At 35.5% G+C, this 24,425-nt stretch overlaps 1 long non-coding RNA gene across 1 annotated transcript in view; it reads left to right on the forward strand.

Annotated features, from left to right (window-relative positions):
* LOC122500078 overlaps positions 1-24,425 on the forward strand; it is a 117,290-nt gene that overhangs the window by 40,401 nt on the left and 52,464 nt on the right. The window contains exon 2 of the long non-coding RNA XR_006301436.1: positions 3,193-3,239. This is a non-coding gene — a long non-coding RNA (uncharacterized LOC122500078). The remainder of the gene's footprint in view (positions 1-3,192; positions 3,240-24,425) is intronic.

A 24,425-nucleotide genomic window follows, 5' to 3' on the forward strand; every position in this document is an offset into this window, starting at 1 on the left:
AGTGGGAATGGGAAGTAAGCGTGAAAAGGGAAGTGGAAGGATAAAACTGGGAGTAGAAAGTGAAAGGGGAAGTGGAAGGTGTGAATGTGGGAAGTAAAAGGTGCATAGTGGGAAGTAAGAGTGGAAAGTGGGAAGTTGAAAGTGGGAGTATAAAGTGGAAAGTGAGAGTGAAAAGTGGAAAGTGAGAGTGCAAAGTGGGAAGTAAGAGTGGAAACTGGAATGGGAAGTGGAAGAAGGAAAGTGGGAGTAGAAAGTTGAAGGTGAGAAGTGGAAAGTGGAAGTATAAAGTGGAAAGTGAGAGTGCAAAGTGGGAAGTAAGAGTGGAAAATGGAAAGTGAGTTGGAAGTGAGAGTGGAAAGTGGGAAGTGAGAGTAGAAAGTGAAAGGTGGGAAGTGATGGTTGGAAGTGGAAAGTGGGAGTGCAAAGTGGGAAGTGAGAGTGGAAAGTGAAATGTGGAAAGTGGAAGTGGAAAGTAAGAATGGAAAGTGAAAGGTGTAAAGTGGAAGAGTGATGTGAATGTGGAAAGTGGAAAGTATATTACGAAAATACAATAAAAATCGATTTTTTCAAAATCCTAAGTGGCTGTAACCCCTTAATAAGGTTTGTTAATTATTTTACAATATTTCCTAACTGAATTAGAACTTCCTCTGAAACTATTAGTTTTATAATGAGTCCTCTCTTTGGTGGTCAAACCGCTACTTTACTTAACTATGTAGATCATTTATCAGAAATACATAAAAAAAATGTATTCCAGTGAAACTTTTTCCTAACAATAATTAAGTTTTTTTTTATTTTTTTCTCAATTAAGCGTAAAATTTATTCCATAAAGGACACTGTTTGAGACTGATTTATCTCGAGTATCTTCTAAATTGCTTTCATACCAGTTATTAATTAACTTAAACAACTGAAATTTAATAATAATTTCGAGAAATAAATCGTAGAATTTTGCCTGAAAAGGAGAAACGACTAATGAGAATTGAAAAGCATCAAAAGTACTGTTTTTGTAAATGTAGCCTTTGACTCTGTGGAAAAAAGTAACAAAGTCGTAATTAATATGTTATATTTATATACAGTCACAAAGTAATGAAAGTCTCGCTAATGAAATACACTTGGGGCAGCATTTTTCTTTTTTTCATATTGTAGTTAAGATTTCAAATTTTATTTTAATTTAATTTATATATTATTTTCAATGTTTTACGATATAAATAACATCTAACAAAGTCTAATAAAAACTCAACAAGTTTTCATTTAATTCTCTAAGTTTTGTTAAAAAAAAGGACCAATCCTTGGGGACTGGAACTTTTTTATAATTCTCGTAAAGATTTTATGCTTTGTTTCTCTTTGAATACTTCTTTTTTTCTTAGATTCTTTGTCGTTTTTTATACCTCTGTAACTTAACTTGAAAGAAACTTGAATTAAAGAAAAAGATTCAATTAAGCAATAACGTTGAGAGTAATTCAACTGTGCAAAAAGTCGTTTAGAAATCCGAATGTGAAAACTATATTTATGCTATGTCATAATTCTATTTTACAATTTTATTTCTTTGATCCTTTATGGAAATCAAAGATATAAGCTGTTTATTACATTAGTTCAATTTTGCTCTTAAAGTTGAAAAAGAAAGGAATTACTTTAATTTTGAATCCATTTGTTACGTCAAACGTAATCTTACCTTATTTCGTTCTTAAGTAAGAAATTGGAGAAATTCTCACAGGGGAAGAGAATGGAGGGAAATAAAATGGAGTGAGTTTATCTGGAAGAGTATTTATTGTAGACTTTGGATTGTTATTAAATAAATAGCTGTGACAGTATAAAAGAGTTTCTTTTTTTTCTATCGCGAAACCTAATCTAAAAATAGTTTTTTTTTATGAGGCAGGCGGAGAATCTGCATATATAGCCCTTGGAGATTTAGTACATGCAGTTCGTATTTTTGGTTTATTTTAAAATTATTTAGTTGATGCAATAAAAACCACATTTTTGGGCATTTTTTGGACGGAAAAAGGTTTGCAGACTAATTATGTTCAAATATGTTTGAAATTTTTTTTTAAAAATGTTTGAAGGCAATAAAAAATTAATTCTTAATTTTCATGAGAATTGATAAAATATTACGTGACACATTTAACGAAATACAATTGTAAGAATCCATTCTAATAATGTAATTTAGAGTGGAATATCCTCTAAAGAGGATTAAATGAAAGAATTGAGTAAAAGTGCAATCTTTCAAGGTATCTTGGGGGCAAAAGAGAGGAATCTAATTTTTCAGAGTAAACATGCCAATCTCTTTTCGATACGATTACTTTCACATCGTCGCGTCGAGTATTTTCTCGCCTTTTTCTTTACTTCGCTAAAATTTTCCAAATTGTAAAATAAAAAACTCCACACAAAACATTTGGGAAAATTGAATTTTGACATTTGCAGGTCCAAGTGTCATATTGATAAAGGTAAATTTCATAATATAGAAAATTGTTTACCGAGAAATTTTTTCCCTTTATTCTCAACATACAAAAAAAAGAAAAGCTTTCCAGTCAGATATGAAAGAAAAAAAAATTCGAAACACTATTGGAAATTACTGTTTTTGATGAATTATATAGAAATAGAGTAATTGATATGTTTCCAGCAATTCCATATTATGATTAATAATGCTACATAGGACAATTTTTCATGACGGTTATGGTAACTTTTCAAATTTCCAGGAAACGATTCGTCAAGAACATCCCACTTTGCAAGCCCTCCAGGGAGAAATTAGATATCGTGGAAATTGCGAAGTAACCAAATGTAATATCCAGATTTCGCCGCGGGACACTTGATAACAAAAAAATTTATCACTAAGAGAGCGCAGCCGGAAGGAAGTGAGCTAAAATATACGAGTATGCAACGATTTTGAAAATAAATGTCAATTTAATTCTTCCTGACTCTTTCCTAACTACTTCCCAAAAAAAAAAAAACTGAAATCAGATTTTTTTGTTAAAATATGATTTTCCTACAAAATCAGTGTTCAAAATCTTTAGATTTATTAAAAAATTACTGGTCCCTTACTCAGAATTCTATAGGGTCATTGATTTTAAATCCGAACCCAGATTTACAAAATTCAAAATGGCGGATCCAATATGGCGGACTTTCTCAAAATTGCCATTTTTCGTAAAAAGCTTGATTTCTGATGAAATCCATTAAAGATCTTATATTTTTCTGTTCCAGATTTTATGAAAATGAGGCTTGCCGTACGAATCACGACAAAATGTGAGGTATGTGCAATTATTTTAAAATTTAAAACAAATTATCTCCAAATGGTAATCAAAATTCACTTTGTACAGTTTGGAAATTAACTATTTTTAATGAAATATTTAATAATCGGGAAAAGGTTCTCTAGAAACTAACTAAAGATTTTAGAATTCTATTTTTTAGTTCAATATTCAAAGCGAGACGCTGCTAGTATATTGTACTAGGCAGCTATTTAAATGGTGTCTATTCCTAATCCGACCCTCTCCATACTCTATTTACAGTTGTCTCAATAGTCTTTAGTTGAAGTTTCTCCAGTACTCCAAGGTTCTGTCTTCAGCAGGTGAAATGCTTATATATACTATGAACTCCATTATACTGCAATTCGATAGTATTCTCACCACCACAACCAAATAGAATGTAGAGTAATGTTTAGAGATTCCTGCAAATACGCCTTTCGAGAATTTTACATAATTGCCACTCACATAAATCATTGAACTAGATTTAGTATGTCTTTAGTAATACGAAGAAGGAAATTCAAATTTCAGATATTACCACATCACACAATTATCTGACGGTTATTGAGTTAAGTTCCCGTAAGGGATGAGTTAAGTTGAACAAAGTAAAGGAGTTGTGGAGAAAAGACGAGCCGGAAGGAGTTTGGGAAACTTAGACGAAAGGTACAAGTGAGGAGAGGAGTCGACTTGATAGGGGTCAGAGGGTGAGGAGGAGGAGGAGGAGGAGACACCATAGTGGCACGTAGTCTTTGGGTGAAGAGCCAGAGTTGCGCCAGAGAAGGGTATTATCGGAAAAGAGCTTTGCCGCTTTATTACGCAATGTCGAGGACCAGAGCAAACATTTGTAGCGTATGCTCAAATATTTTGCCACGAAACCCCACTTGAGATACACTTACACTATCAGGACCCGAAACCCGATTCTTGCTACTTTTCTATATTTCAAGGAGGAGAATATTTTTCGTTCTATAAATATCATTTCGATAAAATGGTATTCTAGTTTTCAATGATCAAAAATAATCAGCCAGAACGACGAACAACAATGATTGTCAAAGTGGCTGAAGGAAGGGGAACTACATTCGCCAAAGTGATGAAGAAAGATCGTGAAGAGGCTGACCTGGAGGACGGTCAGACAAGGGCTGTGGGAGCTTTACCCACTAAAATGAGAGACCTGCTTATTAAAATCAGAGGGACTTCAAATAACGTGTCTTTCATCGAGGAGGTGACAAAGGTAATTGAAGCTTTAGGTAAGGTGCCCATAATACACCCCAAAAAGAAGACTGCGAATACTGAGAATCAGCTGATGGGGACATCCCAGGTGGAAAAGTTAACGTTAGCTAATGCTACTAACGTTAGACTAACGTTAGGTAACGCTAGACTAACGTTACTTAACACTAGACTAACGTTACCTAATGCTAGACTAAGGTTACCTAACGCTACACTAACGTTATCTAACGCTAGACTAACGTTACCTAATGCTAGACTAACGTTACCTAACGCTACACTAACGTTACCTAACGTTAGACTAATGTTACCTAACGTTAGACTAATGTTACCTAACGTTAGACTAACGTTAGCTAACCCTAGACTAACGTTACCTAATGCTAGACTAACGTTACCTAACGCTAGACTAATGTTACCTAACGCTAGACTAACGTTACCTAACGCTAGACTAACGTTACTTAACGCTAGACTAACGTTACCTAATGCTAGACTAACGTTACCTAACGCTAGACTAGCTTTAGGTAAGGTGCAAGTGGCAGACCGGCAAAATCCGCGACATGGATTCCCTTACAGAAAAGGAAGACGTTCAGGATGCCCTGGAAATTCTCCGACGTCGTAAAATTTGTGGAGACAGTTTTGGGGTAATTGCTTTATGGCACCCATAATGCACCCCAAACAAAAAAATGAACACTGAGAATCAGCTGATGGGGACAGTGACCTTGGCTTACATCATTTAGCAAATGATCCGTCAGGTAAAGTAGAAGTCTGCATTGTACAGCTCGGATGATAAGGAAGTTTACATCCAGAACTCAATTTTCAATATTACCCTCGACTTTGGCAAACACCCGACTTTTCATTCCGGACAAAGTAACCTAATTTAGAACTTCTGGAAAGTTCCTCCCAACAAAAATGTTGACAATGCTCCACTGCATGTCTATTTTGAATTTGCGTAGTCTACGTTTCACAAACAAGCAACGACGATACGATTATTTGCATAGGAGAACTTCCCGAGGCACCAGGTAGAAAACTACTCGGACCTCCGTAGGTTAAATTTCGTTGCAAACACTTCCTAGCTCGACTAACAAAACTCCAGACCTTAAACGAACTCTTAGCCATCATGAAACTATCTAACAGTCCTAAAACAATTCTCCCTTTCTCGACAATCGCAACTATGTGATCCGCAAAGCGAGACTAATTCTGGTAAACCCAGAAACCACTGGTCCGGAATTATAAACTAGTCTACTATTCACAAAAAATTAACTAAGTTTATTTTCGCAAAAAAAAATGATGATCTAATGATGATCTAATGATGATCTAATGATGATCTAATGATGATCTAATGATGATCCAATGATGATCCAATGATGATCTAATGATGGTCTAATGATGATCCAATGATGATCTAATGATCAATTATGAATTAGAGATAACTTTTTGGATAACCAAGAGAAATTACTTTGTACAGTTAACTGAAACTTTTGATTCTCTCAAACAATTTTTTTTTGTTCAAGTTACATAAAAAGCAGTAAATATCTACTCAAGGGGGATAATCTGTCAAAGCGGAAGTCTTTGGACAAAGAAAAATCGATGTGTCGCTTGGAATAAGAGTCCCTCCTCACCTTCATTGGATCACATTCACAAGATATCCGATCCCTTCACTTTTTCTACTGATGTAGAAGATAGTGAATTTTTGTTCTCCTATCCTACTTCGCGAAAATAGCGGGCAAAGAGTGGTCGAGAAAATTGAATTGGAAAAGAAACTTCTTGCCACCACGAAGGGAAATAAGGAAAGAGGGAATGAAAAGATCAGTTGTTTTTTGTTCAAAGAAAAATAAGGAAAGGGAAACCAAAAAAAACGTTTATAATAGCAATTAGATATTCTTCGTTTTTATGATCTTTGTAAATTTCTATTTTTTGAATCGAGACGAGAGATATAAATAAACGAATCTATTATCGAAATCGGTTATTTGAAAAAATAAAAATACTTTTCCTTACCTAATTACCTGTATTAAAAAAAACCTTTAACGGGAAAAGTAATTATACTTTGCACTGAATCGTTGGAATAGTTTCAGAAATATTTGTTCCAGAAGTTTGAAACAAAAATGTAGTTATCAGAAAATCGGGAAAGAGTGGAAAAATTTTGTTTTAAAGTGTTATGAATCGGTTTTGTTACATCACTCTTTAATCTCCAATTCCCGGGCCCATATAAAAAAGTTCCTTTCCATAATGGCTGTAATGTTCTCGAATTCTTTTTGAGCTGCTCTTTTCAGTCTTCTGAACTCTTTTGAAAACCTTCTCTGCCACCCCGGTGTTAACGATCAATATGCGACGGGAAATTCTACTCTTCACACATTTGCTCAACGTTTCGTTAAATTTTTGTAAATTCCAACAATTGCAGATTAATAAAATAAGGTTCAAAGAATGGTGACTAAAAATTTGTTTTCAATTTACCTTGTTTAAAAAGGAAAATCAGTATTGATAAATATCGTACAAATATGCACGGGCAGGGTAAGAATGGAGCATGAGAGAGGTTATTAATTTTGTTGTCACGTTGCTCTTTTCCACTGTTGATTCACGGCGGGACGAATCTGTTTAATCAATCACAGTTTTTTATTTCGAACGCTATATGGAGAACGTGTCCTAAATGAAAAATTGCGGGCTTGTCAGAATTCTCTCGCAGTGGCACAATTTTGTACAAATATACTCTATTCTTATATAACGAATAAACGACCCTTAGAGTCGATGAGAAAAGCGGGGGGGGCTTATGAGCGAGGGGCGCTTGACCGCGTAATTACTCTTAGTGACGCATTATGGTCGATTCAATTACCAGAAACGATTCGTTTTGCGGATCGCAGAATCCCAAGCATATCCTCGAGGATGGATCGTGATAACGTCTCGTCGAAATTGCTACTCTAATTGCAATTACTCTCAGACCTCTCATTCTGCACCCCCTCAACGCGGTTCTCGTTCACAATTGAGCGACTAAAGTGCTAAGTGCGTAACAATCTAAACTTTTAGGGTGCAATTAGATACATAAGTGTAAAATAAATAAATTGTCTAGCTAATTGTAATTCTTAAACTTAAGTGGATGAGACTCCTACGAATAATGGTTTTTCTCATTGATGTGATTTTGGAATTCTTTTTTGTGGATATTTGTCGACAAACTTTTGTTTGTTGTATTTTTTACTGCATTGAAAATGGCATCTACTTTAAATATTGGAAAGTGTACTAAGAAGCACATGCTGTTCCTGTTATGGATGTAAACTTCCTTATCAGCCGAGCTGTGCAATGCAGACCTCTACTTTGCCTGACGGATCATTTGCTAAATGCTGCAAGCCGAGGTCAATGTTCCCATCAGATGATGGGAAGTGTTCAGTCTTCTGTTTGGGGTGCATTATGGACGCATCAAAGCAATTACCCCAAACTGTCGCGGATTTTGCCGGTCCGCCACTTGCACCTTACCTAAAGCTAGTCTAGCGTTAGGTAACGTTAGTCTAGCGTTGGGTAACGTTAGTCTAGCGTTAGGTATGCTTAGTCTAGCGTTAGGTAACGTTAGTCTAGCATTAGGTAACGTTAGTCTAGTGTTAGGTAACGTTAGTCTAGCGTTGGGTAACGTTAGTCTAGCATTAGGTAACGTTAGGCTAGTGTTAGGTAACGTTAGTTTAGCGTTAGCTAACGTTAGTCTAACGTTAGTAGCATTAGCTAACGCTAACTTTTACACCTGGGTGTCCCCATCAGCTGATTCTCAGTATTCGCAGTCTTCTGTTTGGGGTGTATTATGGGCACCTTACCTAAAGCTCCAATTACCTTTGTCACCTTCTCGATGAAAGACACGTTATTTGAAGTCCCTCTGATTTTAATAAGCAGGTCTCCCATTTTAGTGGGTAAAGCTCCCACAACCCTTGTCTGACTGTCCTCCAGGTCCGCCTCTTCTCGAACTTTCTTTCTCTTCCTCCTGTTGAGGAGAGACTTGACAACTATAAAACTGTTCACAAATAGTTAACCCAGTACTCGAGACTGATTCCTTCATCAATGAAATTGTCGATCGATCGGAAAGGAAATGTAATCTAGTTTTGTTTAATCTTCCTGATGATAAAACTCCAATCACAGATGACATCTTGAAAGCCTTTGTCATCAACAAGTTTAAAAAGTTTACTAAATCAACTGATCTTGATGGAATTCGAACATTCAGAATTGGTGCTAATGGGCAGATCTCTCAGAAGTCACGCCCTGTGGAAATCGTATTTGCGAAGGAGGAGAAAACAGATGATCTTGCCAAAGTTTTTCGCTGCTAAAAAGAATTCTGTGAGATCGGTGGATTAGGAGAACTTATGGATGTCAAATGACAAAACAATGATGCAGAGGGAGGAGATAAAGAATCGAAAGGAGCAACTAGTTGTTTGTCGACGAGAGTCGAACCCCAACGTTTCCTTAGTTTTTCGGCGTAATTCCCATAATTATTAAAGTCCTTCTCGCAAACGTACATCTACACTCACTTTTCAGATAGGCGGGTCAACGATTAGCTAACTTTAACTCCTAATTTCGGCTTAAAATCTCGTGTCATCATTCTCCTTACATTTAGTGATTAAATAGTCATCACCTCATCATCACTCATCATAATTCCGATCTTTTGAATTAACAATCCGGAATGTAAGATCCTAAATTCGGAATGTGGAATACGATAGCCAGAATGGAGTACTGAACATAAACCATGGAATCTTTAATGTTGGATAAGGAATTCGAGATCAGTCGCAAAGTTACATTTAAATCGTGGTAATTCGTGGTTCGAATAATCACTAAACTGATCTATGACCTCAATGACCTTATCCAGGAAGTAAAAACACTGTCATTAATTAAGTCACAAGCAGAAAGGAGAAATCTGACGGTACTTGAATCCAACAAGCAAGGGAACTGGTAGACGTCGACTTACAGGACCCATAAACTTTGGTTTTATGTCTTGTTCAATTGGGTTGGAGAATTAGGATCGTAAGATCTTCCAGATACCTTAAATTTGGTCATCTAAAAGTAGACGACATGGTATTAAGAACGTGTGCGTACTACAATTCCGAATCTCAAGATGAGACACCTGTTAAATCTTGTAACTATGTAAAAATACATCTTCAATATTCCCCGACCGTCTTTAAGAATTTTAATTACTGCGACTTCAATTCAAGGAATAACAATTTCAATAACAATTTCATCAGTTATCATTTTGGATCTGGATGATAAATTTTTCCTTTTAAGAAACTAAAGAAAAATTTCGTCGAGTTATAAATTTAATTCTCTATGATTTTGGCAATTTCCAAGCGGTGGAAATGTTGTAAAATGATCAAAATGTGTTCGTAAAAAGTCTAGGGGGTTGATTTTATTGTCTCTCTGTTCTCATACGTAAATGTACATGCGGGTCCGATATAAGAATTTTTATGGAGTTTTTAGAGATCAATAAAAAGAAAGCGGTACTCGTTTTTATCATCAAGCGAGTCAATGGGTTTTTCTGATTTTCAAGGCTCTTCACTCAGCGCGTTCACAGGCTTCCAGTAAACATTTTATGCACAAAAAGTATAATTCATTTCTGTCAGTAAATCTACAATCACTTTTATTGATTCTTCTTTACATTTTTCCAGCTAGGTATAATTTTTTTTATATTAAACATAAAAACTAAAGATTCTTAAAACAAACAATTCAGTTTTTACGATGTCATAATTCATTTAATTTTCAAATCAAATCGTGAGAAGTTGATTATTTTTTTTGTGGAACAGTTTTCATATTTAAAAGTGTAGTTACACTTTCTTATTTAGGAGCAATAAATTTTTAGAACGCACTGGAATTGTTTTATCATTTATTTAAAAGTAAGAGAGGGTAAAATAAAATTGAGATTCAGGTTTACAAGTGTGTCCATGAGCTTAAGTGCTCTGGAGAAACAGTCGTGGTGCTCCTTTGGAAAAATCAATTTGAAAACAACATTTTTATGTTAAGCTAGCAGGTCGAAGGAACAAACCTCGCAAACTAGATGCGCGATTCGTAAAGTAGCACGAGGACGACTGGGTAAAAATGCAAATGCAATTAAATCGCGCGTTCCCAGGCACTTCTAGGCATTTTCGCGTTTTCGTTTCCCGCCCTATTACTTCCCTTTCCGCTTACTCTTTTTTCCCCTCACCACTATCCATACAAAACTGGGAGTGAGTTCGACGGGGCACGTTTCCATCCCTAGCCCACCCTTCCCACTTCCCACCCACCCTCCCCCCATTTTCACGAGTTCTGGTAATTGTATTTGTGCCAGCGGCGGCAGTTTCCACTTTTCCGCAAAGGCAACCGCCCTCTGGCGACCCTTTTACAGGAACGCAAACGTAGGCGCAAAAAAGTAAAATAAAAAGAAATTGAATTAGTCGAGTGTGCGCCAACAAAGTAGGAGTTCACGATTGTTATACGTCACAAGGTCTACTTTTTCAGAAAATCAAACTCGAGATTTAATTCCATTGTCGTATTTTCAAGAGCCACTATCAGAAATCATAACAATGAGGTGGTTATTTCTTTTAATTGTACCTACAAATATTTATTTCTTCTAAACTTTAAGCATCCTTAAGTGGACACTGCCGGAGTTTTAGAAATGTAGAATTCCTGTCATTTATTTAATAAGAGAAATTAATAATCAAATGAGTCAAATAGTCGGGAACCTTTTTTTAACATTTGCGGGTTATAAATTGAATCCCTCCTTTCACTTTCCATTCCCACTTCCTACATTCACTTCCCACTCTCACATTTCACTCTCAGTTCTCACCTTCTACTTCCCACTCCCACATTCAACGCTCCACTCTCACTAACCTTCTACTTCCCACTCTCAGTTCCCACCTTCCACTTCCCTCCTTCATATTTACATTTTTCGCTCTCAGTTTCTACTTTACACTTTCACTTCCCTCCTTCCACTTTCCACATTCACTTCCCACTGTCACTTCCAACCTTCCACTCCTACTACCCACTTTCACATCCAATCTGATACTCCTACTTCCCTCCTTCCAATTTCCATTCACACATTCACTTACCACTCTCAATTCTTACTATACATTTTCGACTCCAACTGTCAACTTCCCACCTTACACTTTCCCTTTCCCAACTTCCACTTCCCACTCTCACTTCCCACCTTCCACTTCCCACTTTCACTTTCCACTTCCACCTTTCCAATCTCACTTCCCTCCTTTTACTTTCCACATTCACTTCCCACCTTCCACTTCCCACTGTCACTTCTAACCTTTCACTCCCACTACCCACTTTCACATCCAATCGGACACTCCCACTTCCCTCCTTGCACTTTCCATTCCCACATTCACTTTCTACTTTCAATTCCCACTACCCATTTTCGACTCCAACTGTCAACTTTCCAATCTCACTTCCCTCCTTTTACTTTCTATTAACACTTTCCACATTCACTTCCCACCTTCCACTTCCTACTGTCACTTCTAACCTTCCACTCCCACTACCCACCTTCAAATCCAACTTGACACTCCCACTTCCCTCCTTCCACTTTCCATTCCCACATTTACTTTCCACTCTCACTTCCCACCTTACACTTCCCCTTTACCACCTTCCACTTCCCACTCTCACTTCCCACCTTACACTTCCTACTTTCACTTTCCACTTCCCACTCTCACTTCCAACTGTCACTTCTAATCTTCCGCTCCCACTACCCACTTTCACATCCAATCTGACACTCCCACTTCCCTCCTTCCACTTTCCATTCTTACATTTACTTTCCACTCTCACTTTCCACCTTACACTTTCCCTTTACCACCTTCCACTTCCCACTGTCACTTCTAACCTTCCACTCCCACTACCCACTTTCAAATTCAATCTGACACTCCCACTTCCCTCCTTCCACTTTCCATTCCCACATTCACTTTCCACTCTCACTTCCCACCTTACACTTTCCCTTTACCACCTTCCACTTCCCACTCTCACTTTCCACCTTCCACTTCCAGCTTTCCACTCACATTTTCCACCTTCAACTTTCACTACCTACCTTGCACTCTCACTTTCCACTTAACTTTGAATATGTGAAGTGGGAGTAAAAGTTAGGTAGTGAATGTGGGAAGTGAAAGTGTAAAATGTAAAGTGGGAACTGAGAGTGGAAAGTGGGAGTAAAAAGTGGAAGGTGTAAAGTAAGAGTGGAAATTGTAAGGTGTGAATTGGGAGTGGAAAGTGTAAGTAGAAAGTAAGAATGGAAATAGGGAGTGAAAAGTGAGTGAGGGATGTGGAAAGTAGGAAATAATAGTGGAAAGTGAGAGTGGGAAGAGGAAGTAAGTGTGTAAAGTAGAAAGTGAGAGTAGAAAGAGGAAGTGAGTGTGGAAAGTGGAAGTGGGATTGGAAAGTAGAAAGTGGGAAGTGAAAATAGAAAGAGGAAGTAAGAAATGAGAGTGAAAGTGGAAAGTGGGATTGAAAAGAGGAAGTGGGAAATGAGAGTGAAAGTAGAAAGAGAGAGGGAAAAGAGGAAGTGGTAAATAAGATTGGAACTGAAAACTGAGAGTATGAAGTTGTAGTGGAAACAGGAAGTCGTGAGTGAGAGTGAAAAGTGGGAGTAGAAAGTGGGAAGTGAATGTGGAAAGTAAGATTGGAAAGTGAAAGGTGTGAGGTGGGAGTGGAAAGTGTAAGATGGGAAGTGGAAGTAAAAAGTGGAAAGTGAATGTGACCAGTGGAAAATGGGAAGTGCGTGTGGGATGTGAATATGGAAAGTGGAAAGTGAAAGTGAGAAGTGCATGTGGGAAGTGAATGTGGAAAGTGGGAGTGGAAAAGTTACCAAATCGATCCCCAGTATCAAAAATGTCCTGAAATTTGAAATTTACTTGACTGCAATCTTCGAAATCCTTCCAAAGTATAATTATTTTCAATATTTAAGTCATAAATATTTATCACAATAAGATTTTAAAAAAATTATAAAAATAGACTTCGCAAAAGGAAAGAAGCTAGAAAAGTGACACTTAAATTTATACAAGTGTGCTAATCACCTGTTGCAAAAATACCACCTTGTAAATAGTAAATCAATGATGCAGGTCACTAAACCCAAAAGTAGAACGTCCTCCACAGAAAAGTCGATTTGGCCTTTACTGCGAGAAATTTATTCAACGCAAAAAAAATTGAACTCTCCTGAATGGATGGTTGAAAATTTAAGTAGACTCTGTTATTCATTGTTTAGTTCAAGTACATTCTCAAAAATATTTAACGAAATAAAAATTCGCTTTTGGGGTGAAATTTTTAACTCTTGGTGACGAAACGTTACATGAAAAATAACTAATTATAATCTCGGTTAGATTTTTATTATAAAACACAATTATGACTTACCTGAATAGAGTAAAAATTTTGAAATTTTTCTATGAAACTACAATGTTAAATATTAAATTTATTACTTAAGCTTCTTTTATTTCATAACTAGGTCACACGACATTTAAAAAATTAAATTTGTCGCCTAGCTCGTCGGTTTTCATAAAACTTGGAAAAATGTTATAGAAATGCATGAAAACGAAATATTAAATATTAAAATTTCTTGGATTTACATGGCTTTGAATTTTTTTTTCAAATTTTCAAAATGCTGTAACCAGAAGAATAGCTGATGAATTTTAATTACTGTCAGAGATTACTTGCGTTTTACTAAAATTTCAGAAAATTATAAAATTCGTTAAAAATTAATTGTTAAGTTTATAATAAATTTAGAAAAGTTGTTTTCGCAAAATAAATGTTTTTCAAAACGTCCTTTTTTAATATTCATATTTGAAAACTCCTTACGATCTAATAAATATTGTAACAAAAAAAGGTGGAGTCCAGTGCGCACACAATAGTGAAAAAAATTGAAAATTATTATTAAAATTAACTTTCAAACAATATAAATAATTAATATGTTAATCAAAAAGTGTAAAATTTGGACTTTTTATATTTTTTAAAATTTATTTCATGAGAAAGTTTTTTGAATGTTTAATATTGCAAACAAAAGGCGAAAAAAATTTGTTTCTCTTTTCGTTCTGTAATTTCTGTCAAAAATAGAAACTTGTAAAACCGAGTTTTATGATATAACATATTTTCATATCATAGTTTTTTGCGTGATATTGAAATTTATAGGTGCTAACCTTATTTTATTAGGCGCGTAGACTATGAATTTCAATTTCCTTTTCGTTAATTCATGATATATTCTGACTAAATTTTAAATTTTTACTTTTAATAAAAAAAAAATATAATTTCACTATTTGGTAATTGTAACATGTTTCTATTGATCGTTTTAGTTGTTTCTAAAATTAATTATTAAAAAAATTTATATTTTTCATTGTAAATTTTTTTTTTAGAAATTAATTTTCTTTTACATAGAAATGATGCGATATTGTTAAAAAGGCATAAATTTTACAGTATAAATTATTATTCGTGTATCATTTTAACTGAATTTAAATGTATAGTAGAAAGAAAGGGAGGATCATGACTGCAAAACTCTCAATTTATTGCCATTGATAAGCGAGCCACATTGTCAATACAATTAGCAATTTATAAACACAAAAATAATTTTTAAATGAATTTCAAATAAGTTTCGCAAAATTTATCAATACTCTTTAATATCAGTGTTTGTTTAAAGCTAAATTATTCTCCATTTAAAAAATAAAACATTTCCGCTAAAAGTCTATTTAACTTGATTAATTTCATAATTTAAAGTAGCTATATTTGATACAATATCTATTCGATCAATTAATTTTTAATTTTCTTGAAATTAGCTTCTTTTAGCTGCAGTTTTTTTTAAATTTTCATTTTATTTAGTTTTTTTAGTGTTTTTTAATGTTAAACGATAGAGTTATTAATTAATTTTATAATTATCTTTTATTTTCGATTTGGCAAGATGACGATCGTGATTGGTAGAAAACAATTAAAAAGAAGAAAAGAAAAGAAAGAAAATTTTCTTCAGAAAAAATAGCAAGTTTGTCATTAGCAGTAGAAATATAACTTTCCCTAGTTGTTAATAAATTTTTTTTATGCTAAGTTAAGATATAACAAAAATACGACTCCAATATTAGAGTAGAAATTTAAAAATAAAAATCTCTTTTATTTTTCTTTACCATGTTTCTCATTATTTTTAGTTTTTAACAAACATGAAGAGAGAAATTTCTCTTTTCATGAATAAGAAATTTTTGAATTTATGCATTAAATAATTTTTCCGTTAGCTGTAAAAAGTTAAGGGAAAATTATTGCCTGTTCCTTCACCGCACTGGTGACTTTAACTGGATGTGAAAATTAATTGAATTTGACTGACCCGATACCAGATTAAAATTTACCTAGAGATAAGTGTCGAGAACTTCAAATTTGAGAGTTTATGTAAAATAAATTTGGTCGTAAAATAACGTCCTTTGTGGATTAAAGCGGATGGTTTATTTTTCTTTCCAAGACTAGTACAAAGATCCCATTTGTTTTATTTTTAGTTGAATTATGCGTGAGGTAATAATTTTTAAATTTTCGTCCTATTCAGTTTAATTACCCTCTTTTAACGTTTTTTAAAGGATTTTTTAATGTAGAGAACCCTTCTATTGTTTTGTGGATGATATATAATCGTCCTTTTTTGGTATCATTTTAAAGAAATTTTAAGTTTTCAACTAATTTGGAAACGAATTTTCTACTATTTCCAGGGGGTCGATTCTGTAAGTTTTTCACTCTCACTTCCCACCTTTCACTCCCACTCCCACTTCCCACTCTCACTTTTCACTCTTACTTTCCACCATCTACTCCTGCTTTCCACTTCCCACCTTCCACTTCCACTTTACACTCTCACATCCCACTTTCACTTCCCAGATTCACAACCCACCTTCAACTTCCCACTCTCACTTTCCACTACCACTTCCCAAATTCACTTTCCACCTTCTACTCCAGGTTTCCACTTCCCACCTTTCACTCCCACTTTACACTCTCACTTCCCACTTTCACTTCCCAGATTCACAACCCACTTTCAACTTCTCACTTTCCACTTCACACTCTCACTTTTCACTCTCACTTTCCACCTTCTACTCCTGCTTTCCACTTCCCACCTTTCACTCCCACTTTACACTCTCACTTCCCAGATTCACAACCCACTTTCAACTTCTCACTTTCCACTTCACACTCTCACTTTTCACTACCACTTCCCAAATTCACTTTCCACCTTCTACTCCAGGTTTCCACTTCCCACCTTTCACTCCCACTTTACACTCTCACTTCCCACTTTCACTTCCCAGATTCACAACCCACTTTCAACTTCTCACTTTCCACTTCACACTCTCACTTTTCACTCTCACTTTCCACCTTCTACTCCTGCTTTCCACTTCCCACCTTTCACTCCCACTTTACACTCTCACTTCCCAGATTCACAACCCACCTTCAACTTCTCACTTTCCAATTCCCACTCTCACAACCCACCTTCAACTTCTCACTTTCCAATTCCACTTCCCACTCTCACTTTTCACTCTCACTTTCCACCCTCTACTCCTGCTTTCCACTTCTCACCTTTCACTACCACTTTACACTCTCACTTCCCAGATTCACAACCCACCTTCAACTTCTCACTCTCACTTTCCACTACCACTTCCAAAATTCACTTTTTACCTTCTACTCCTGCTTTCCACTTCCCACCTTCCACTCCCACTTTACACTCTCACTTCCCACTTTCACTTCCCAGACTCACAACCCACCTTCAACTTCTCACTTTCCACTACCACTTCGCAAATACACTTTTCCAACTTCTACTCCTGCTTTCCATTTACCACTTTCACTTTCCACCTTCTACTCCCACTTTACATTCTCACTTCCCACATTCACATCCCACTTTCACCTTTAAACTTCCCACTCTCACTTTCCACTACCACTACCTAAATTCAAAGTGGAAATGTTGAATGTTGGAAGTGAATTTGGGAGTGGAAAGTGGAAGTAGAAAGTGGAAGGTGGGATGTGAACGTGGGAGTGGGAAGTGGAAGGTGAGAGTGTAAAGTAAGAGTGTAAATTGAGAGTGGAAAGTGAGAGTGGGAAGTGGGAGTAGAAAGTGGAAGGTGGGATGTAAATTTGGGAGCGGAAAGTGAATGTGGGAAGTAAGAGTGGAATGTGGGAGTAGAAAGTGGAAGGTAGGAAGTGATAGTGGGAAGTGAATATTGGAAGTGAATGTGGGAGTGGAAAGTGGGAGTGAGGGTAGAAAGTGGAAGGTGGTATGTGAACGTGGAAAGTGAAAGTGAGAGTGAAAAGTGAGAGAGGAAAGTGAGATTGGGAAGTGGGACCGTAACGAAAAATATCCATAGCTATTTTGTAATTTGATTTTAACAATGTGTCGAGTAGCTGTACAAACACAACATATCCCTGCACTTTCTGTAATAATAATTTTTTTTTTCGTCCAGTTCTCATTAATTCCCCTCATTAAAAATTATGTTCTACTTTAATATACATAAAATTCTACCTTGATTTGAAACAAATGAAGGTACAGGTGTTAATTTACACGCGACAAATTTTTTTCTATTCTGAAAGTAAACATTTTCTAAAAAGCTTCTTCACCCGACAGGTGTAGGTGAGGTAAATTTGTCGAGTTTAACTGTCTCAACAAATTTTCGTTTCGCTCTCGTTTTTTTTTAATTTTTTAGTTTCTCCTAATTTAGAAAGGAGAGACGTCGCGCGTCATCAAGGGAATGTTTTTGCACAGCTACATTTAAGGTAATTCAAAAAGAAAAGCAACGAAGAGAGAGAGAGAGAGAGAGAGAGAGAGAGAGAGAGAGAGCTAAACTTCTAGAGGTTGAGACAAATATTTGCCCAGCATCCTTAGTCAAACGTGGGAGAGCACAAGCGCAATGAATCAATGTTCATCCGGCGTGGCGCGTAAATATTATCTTCATGGTCTTTTTGCGAGTCTTAAAAGCAGAGCACGAGCACACGATACTCAAGAGAGAAACGATCTCAACACAACATGCTATGTGAAATATCCCTCTACTACTTTAGCTGACGTAGAGTAGAGAAAATCTAATGTACTGTGATTAACTCTTTGTGAGGATGCATGTTGGAGAATAAATTTTTCTTCCCATGCTGCATATGATGAGAAATAACTGCAAATCAGTGAAATGTATTAAATTACAAAAGGTGGAAAAATTGTTACAAATTTTTTAACAGTAATTAGAAGAGGGAAGTTTGTAAAATGTGGTTACTGTTTTATTATGACCTCATCATGATTCATTTTGCTTGAAACTCGATCCTCGGGAGTTTTTGGGGTCACTGATTGCAAATTTGATGTCAGAATTTCAAAATTCAAAATGGCGGATCCAATATGGCGGAAAACTTGTTACTCGGAGGTACTCGGGTCTCTGATTCAATTTGCCTGAAATTTATTACTCGGGGGTTTTTGGGGTCGCAGATTACGAATCTGATGTCAGATTTTCAAAATTAAAAATGGCGGATCCAATATGGCGGGTACTTTTCTAAAAATCGATTCGATTTGTTTAAATCTCGATCTTTAAGGATTTTTGGGGTGAAACATTTTCACAAATTCCCCAGAGATGTTATTAATAAAAAAAACGGTTCATTGTAAATTATTTTTATCCTAAATCTAAATATAGGTCCGCTAAGAATTTTTCCCTTCAAGTAAAGTAGTCAATGAAGTTTAACAATTCAGAACCTCGCAGGCAACAATGGGAGAGGTCGGTGACGGGTCAATATCAGCAGTTTGATTCTGTTCTTGTTTGAAATATCTGTCACCTGCAGTTTGTCAGTAAAAGTAGAAATAAAAGAGAGAGAGAGAGGTAAATAGCGCGGTAAAATGTAGGATAGAATAGTGTGAAGCAAAGGAACTCTCTGCTAAACTTGTCTGGTCAGAAACTTCCTTATCTACTTAAGCAGTTGGTGTATTCTCTAGTGGAAAAGACTGGCCATTGTCAGACTCAGGAAGCGCGTATTGGACCAACAAGTTTTCTCATCCACTTAGACAAGCATTGTGCTCGGCAGTAGTACGAGTTGAATTTGGTCAGGCGAAGCAAGACCACGACTTTCTCTTATAAAATTGACGCATCAACTGCTTCATTTTATGTTTTCAATTTTAAACTTCTGTTAAATACAGATTCTACTCAATACATTAAACTTTCATATTGAAGACTCCAGAATAAGTTCTTTGAATCGAATTTTATTTTCTTTATAATATTTTCCTCGCATGAGAGTTATATAAATTTAACATAAGTTATCTGATCATTTATTTGAATATCAGTTCTTTTCCTTTGTGTACACCATAAACAGTAGAATTAATAAATTAAAATTTATTTTTCATTCTCTTTCGAATAATCGAATAATATTATTGCAAGAAAGAAAAACTTTAATAATGTTCGTATATTTAACGAAGAGAATTATTTATAATTAAAATTAATAAATAATAATAATTAATGCATTAAAATAACAATTCAAAAAGAATATCGAACAACTCATATTAATGAAAAAGTATACATTTCAATTATTATTATTTGTCAATTATAATTATTATTACTGATAATAATAAACTCAATTTAATAATATTTATCAAAAATGAAATATATATATATATATATATATATATATATACGAACAAAGTATAATAAAAATTAATAATGTAGTTTAATAATAAATCTCGATTTTAATAATAAATAAAATGATTCGCATGCTTCTGAATATTAATGAATATAAATTATCTGAATGACAAAATTAAATGAGGTATAATTATAGGAAAGGAATGAGTTATATTAAAGAGTGGCTTTAAAGAATTAGAATTAGAAAACAAGAGCACGCCGATAACCATAATGTAAATTTATTTTTCATCCCCTAGCTCTCCTTTAATTAATTTTTAATCTCCCTTTATACATTTTAACTTTCAATCTAAATAAAATTATTCCTTCATTTTTAAAAATTGAGATAAAACCTTCATTTACATATTGACAAAGTTATTTTTTTCATCTGATTTCAGTACAGTCATTAGTCAGTAAATGAGTTTCTAATTTTCTTCAGCGCGGTAGATTAGATAAGGCCATCTGGAAATGCCATTTCATACAATTTGTTCCGCTACAAGTCTGCGTAAGTGCAGATCCCCATAACAATAACAAACTACTATAACAGGGTATATGGTACAAAGCAATAAGGGTTGATCATCCGCTACCCGTATAAAGGTTACTAGAAACGATTTAAAATGACACTGGCCAGAAATAATTTTAATAACCATGCTTTTTATTTGGAAATAAAAATTTCGAGAAATTTTAAAAAGTTGAAGGAATACATGTTTGGATTTATTCGCGTTGTGTTTCTGTTATGTGATTTTTACATCTAAAACATATCTCTGACTTTACAATTCCACATGACACTTTCCACTTCCCCCTACCCACTCACACTTCCCACTTCCTATTTCCACATTCCACTCTCACATCCTTTTCCCACTCTCACTTTCTGCTTCCACTTCACACTTCATCTTTCCACTCCCATTTTCCACTTCCGCACTCATTTCCCTCTTTCAACTTTCCACTCTCACTTTCAACTTTCCACTCTCACTTTCTACTTCCACTTTCCTCCCTCACTTCCCACCTTCCACTGCTCACACTCACATCCCACTTTACACACTCTCTTTCCACTTCACACTTCTTATTTCTAGTTCCACTCTCCACATCCTCTTTCTACTCTCACTTTCCATTTTCTACTTTCAACACTCACTTCCACTATCACTTTTTGCTTTCCAACTCCTATTTCTACTCTTACTTCTACTTTCCACCTTCGACTGCCTACACTCACTTCCCACTTTACACTCTCACTTTCTACTTTCACTTCCCACTTCCTTCTTTCCACTCTCACTTCCTTTTCCATTCTCACTGTCCACTTTCTACTTGACACACTCACTTCCTCTTTCCACCCTCACTTTCTACCTTCTACTTTCCATCCTTACTTACTCTTCCCACTTTCTACTCTCTTTTTCCACTCTCACCTCACACCTTTCACTTTCCACTCTTACTTCTCACTCTCACTTTCCACATACCACTCCCACTTTACACTCTCACTTTCACTTCCACTTTCTACCTTCAACTTCCCACTCTCACTTCCCACTACAACTTCCCAAATTCACTTTCCACCTTCTACTCCTGCTTTCCACTTACCACTCTCACTTCCCACATTCACATCCTACCTTTAACTTTTAACTTCACACTGTCACTTTCCACTACCACTTCCCAAATTCACTTTCCACTTTCTCCTCCTCATGGAGGGAAAGTGAAAAGTGGGAAGGAAAGTAGAAGCGGGGAAGTGAGAGTGGAAAAAGGAAGTGAGAGTAGAAAGTAGAAATAGGAATTGAAATGTGAAAGAATGAAGTGAGAGTTGAAAATTGAAATAGGATTTGAGAGTGGGGATTGGGAATTAGGAAGTGGGAGTAAAAATAGGAAGTGTGTGTGGAAAGTAAAAAGTGACAAATAAGCAGGGAAGTGAGAGTGGAAGTAGAAAGTGAGAGATGAAAGTTGAAATAGGAATTGAAAAGTGAAAGAATGAAGTGAGAGTGGAAAATTGAAATAGGATTTGAGAGTGGGGATTGGGAATGAGGAAGTGGGAGTAAAAATAGAAAGTGTGTGTAGAAAGGAAAAAGTGAGAAATGACAGTGGAAGTGGAAAGAGGAAGTAGAAAATGATAGTGAAATAGGAAGTGAGAGTCTAAAGTTGAAATAGGAAGTGAAAAGTGAGAGAAGGAAAAGTGATACAGGAACGTGGAATTAGAAAGTGAGAGTGTAAAGTGGGAAAGTGGAAGTAGAGAGAGGGAGTGGGAAATGAGTGTGGAAAGTGAAAGTAGAAAGTGAGAGTAGAAAGTTAAAGTAAGAATTGCAAAGTAAAAGAATGAAGTGTGAGTGGAAAATTGAAATAGGATTTGAAAGTGGGGACTGGAAATTAGGAAGTGTGTGTAGAATGTAAAAAGTGGGAAATGAGAGTGGAAGTGGAAGGAGAAAGTAGAAAATGAGAGTGGAAAAAGGAAGTGAGAGTCTAAAGTTGAAATAGGAAGTGAAAAGTGAGAGAAGGAAGTGAGAGTGGAAAATTGAAATATGAAGTGAGAGTGGGAATTGGGAAGTGGGAGTGGAAAGAGGAAATAAGTTGGGAAAGTAGAAAGTGGGAAACCAGAGTGGAAAGAGGAAGTGGGAAATGAGAGGGGAAGTTGAAAGTGAGAGTGTGTTGTAGGAAGTGGGATGGTGAGAGTGGAAGTATAAAGTGACAGTGAAAAATGGAAGTGAGAGTCTAAAGTTGAAATAGGAAGTGAAAAGGGAGAGAAGGAAGTGAGAGTAGAAAGAGAAAGTGAGTGTGGAAAGCAGAAAGTGGGAAATGAGAGTAGAAAGAGGAAGTGGAAAGTGAGAGTGTGTTGTAGGAAGTGGGATTGTGAAAGTGGTAATTGAGAGTGGAAATAGAAAGTTAGAGTGGAAAAAGGAAGTAAGAGTGAAAAGTAAAAGTGTAAAGTGACAGTGGGAAGTGAGAGTGGAAAGTGAAAGTGTAAAGTGACAGTGGGAAGTGAGAGTGGAAAATGGAAATGGAAAGTAAAAAAATAAGCAGTCGACCCCTAATGTGAGGTCGAGAAAATGACCTTGACTAGCGGAAAAAGATTGTGCAGTAGATTTCCCTCAAATTGTTTTCAGGACAGCCAAAGTGAAAGGTCCGGACTCCAGATATCGATGTAAATTAATTTAAACACCCATCAGCCTAGGAGGGACAGTATTATTGATTTGACTCTGATGTCGTCGTAATGCAGTTCTTAGAAAAATAGAAATGTGCCTCGTAGTAGAAATTATCTCCTTGAATGAATTTGACTAAGACGAGACTCGAAGAATGAGTCTTGAAGAGATTTTCTAGACTGGAGTCGAAGAACAAACTCGATGACAGATCACAACTAGTTAATTTGGTGGCGGTTGCTGGACTGACACGAAGAACACTGGTAATTGATTCGGTGGTGACTTCTGGACTGACGAATTTGGCGAGGGTGGCACCTTTTATACATTAGGGGGATAAACTGACCACTCCCATAAAATCGATAGTGAGAAATTTCCATGAATATTTCAAGGCGCAAAAAAATACTGCGAACAAATAAATTAATACACCTAATTAGATTTTTATTGAAAGATTTGAAAAATAATCTTCAATTCAAGTTCCTCTGATATTGGTCGCATCAATGTCAAATTAACTACGTCATTGTGGAATTCTTGCATGTCTCGCATTAATGTGTCAGAATACATGCTCACTGCAATTTAAATCGAGCAATCATAAATCTAACTCAATAAATCTTGATTAGGTATAGTAGACATGCGCGCCGCCTAGATTTATAAATCATTACACTCTCCTGACATAAAACACCTGTATTCAAAAAGTGATGCATTCTCCTCTTTTTTTAAAATACATAATTTTCTTTCCATTCAAAGAAACATTTTACAATTTGTTTTCTGTCCTAATTGTCACAGCGGTTTTTATTAATACTCTACAACTGATATATTAAAATAAATGATTCTCATCTATACATGAAACGATGTTCTCATTTAATTATGTAAAATATCGGTTTTATTTCAAAGTGTATCTATTCACGTAAAATGAATGTTATACACGATAATAGGTTCTATAGAAAATTTAATTTAAATCAATATATTGTAATAGTAATATGAATTGATAATATAAATAATTACCGGGGGGAGTTGTTTTTGTGTTTTGTAAAATGGTACAAGAGGAAGAAGAAATATGATCCAATTTTTTTGTTCTGATAATTTCCCTTCTTTTCAGCACATTTTATATTCATTCATTGTCTTCTTCATTTTGATATAGTTTACGTTGCAAGTTTTTTCTTTCATTATCTTGAATACTCTTATAAGTACATATATCTTCATTTTCAGTCAACTATTTTTAATATCATCTTCTCTTTATCTCATTATTGAGTTTTTTCCTTCTTCATGGCTCATTAGCTCTTTTTTATTTCCTGCTAATTAACATATATCTGTTATAATGACAA

This window comes from Leptopilina heterotoma, unplaced genomic scaffold, assembly GCF_015476425.1.
Source record: "Leptopilina heterotoma isolate Lh14 unplaced genomic scaffold, ASM1547642v1 Lhet_181, whole genome shotgun sequence".
NCBI classification, from domain to species: Eukaryota; Metazoa; Arthropoda; class Insecta; order Hymenoptera; family Figitidae; genus Leptopilina; species Leptopilina heterotoma.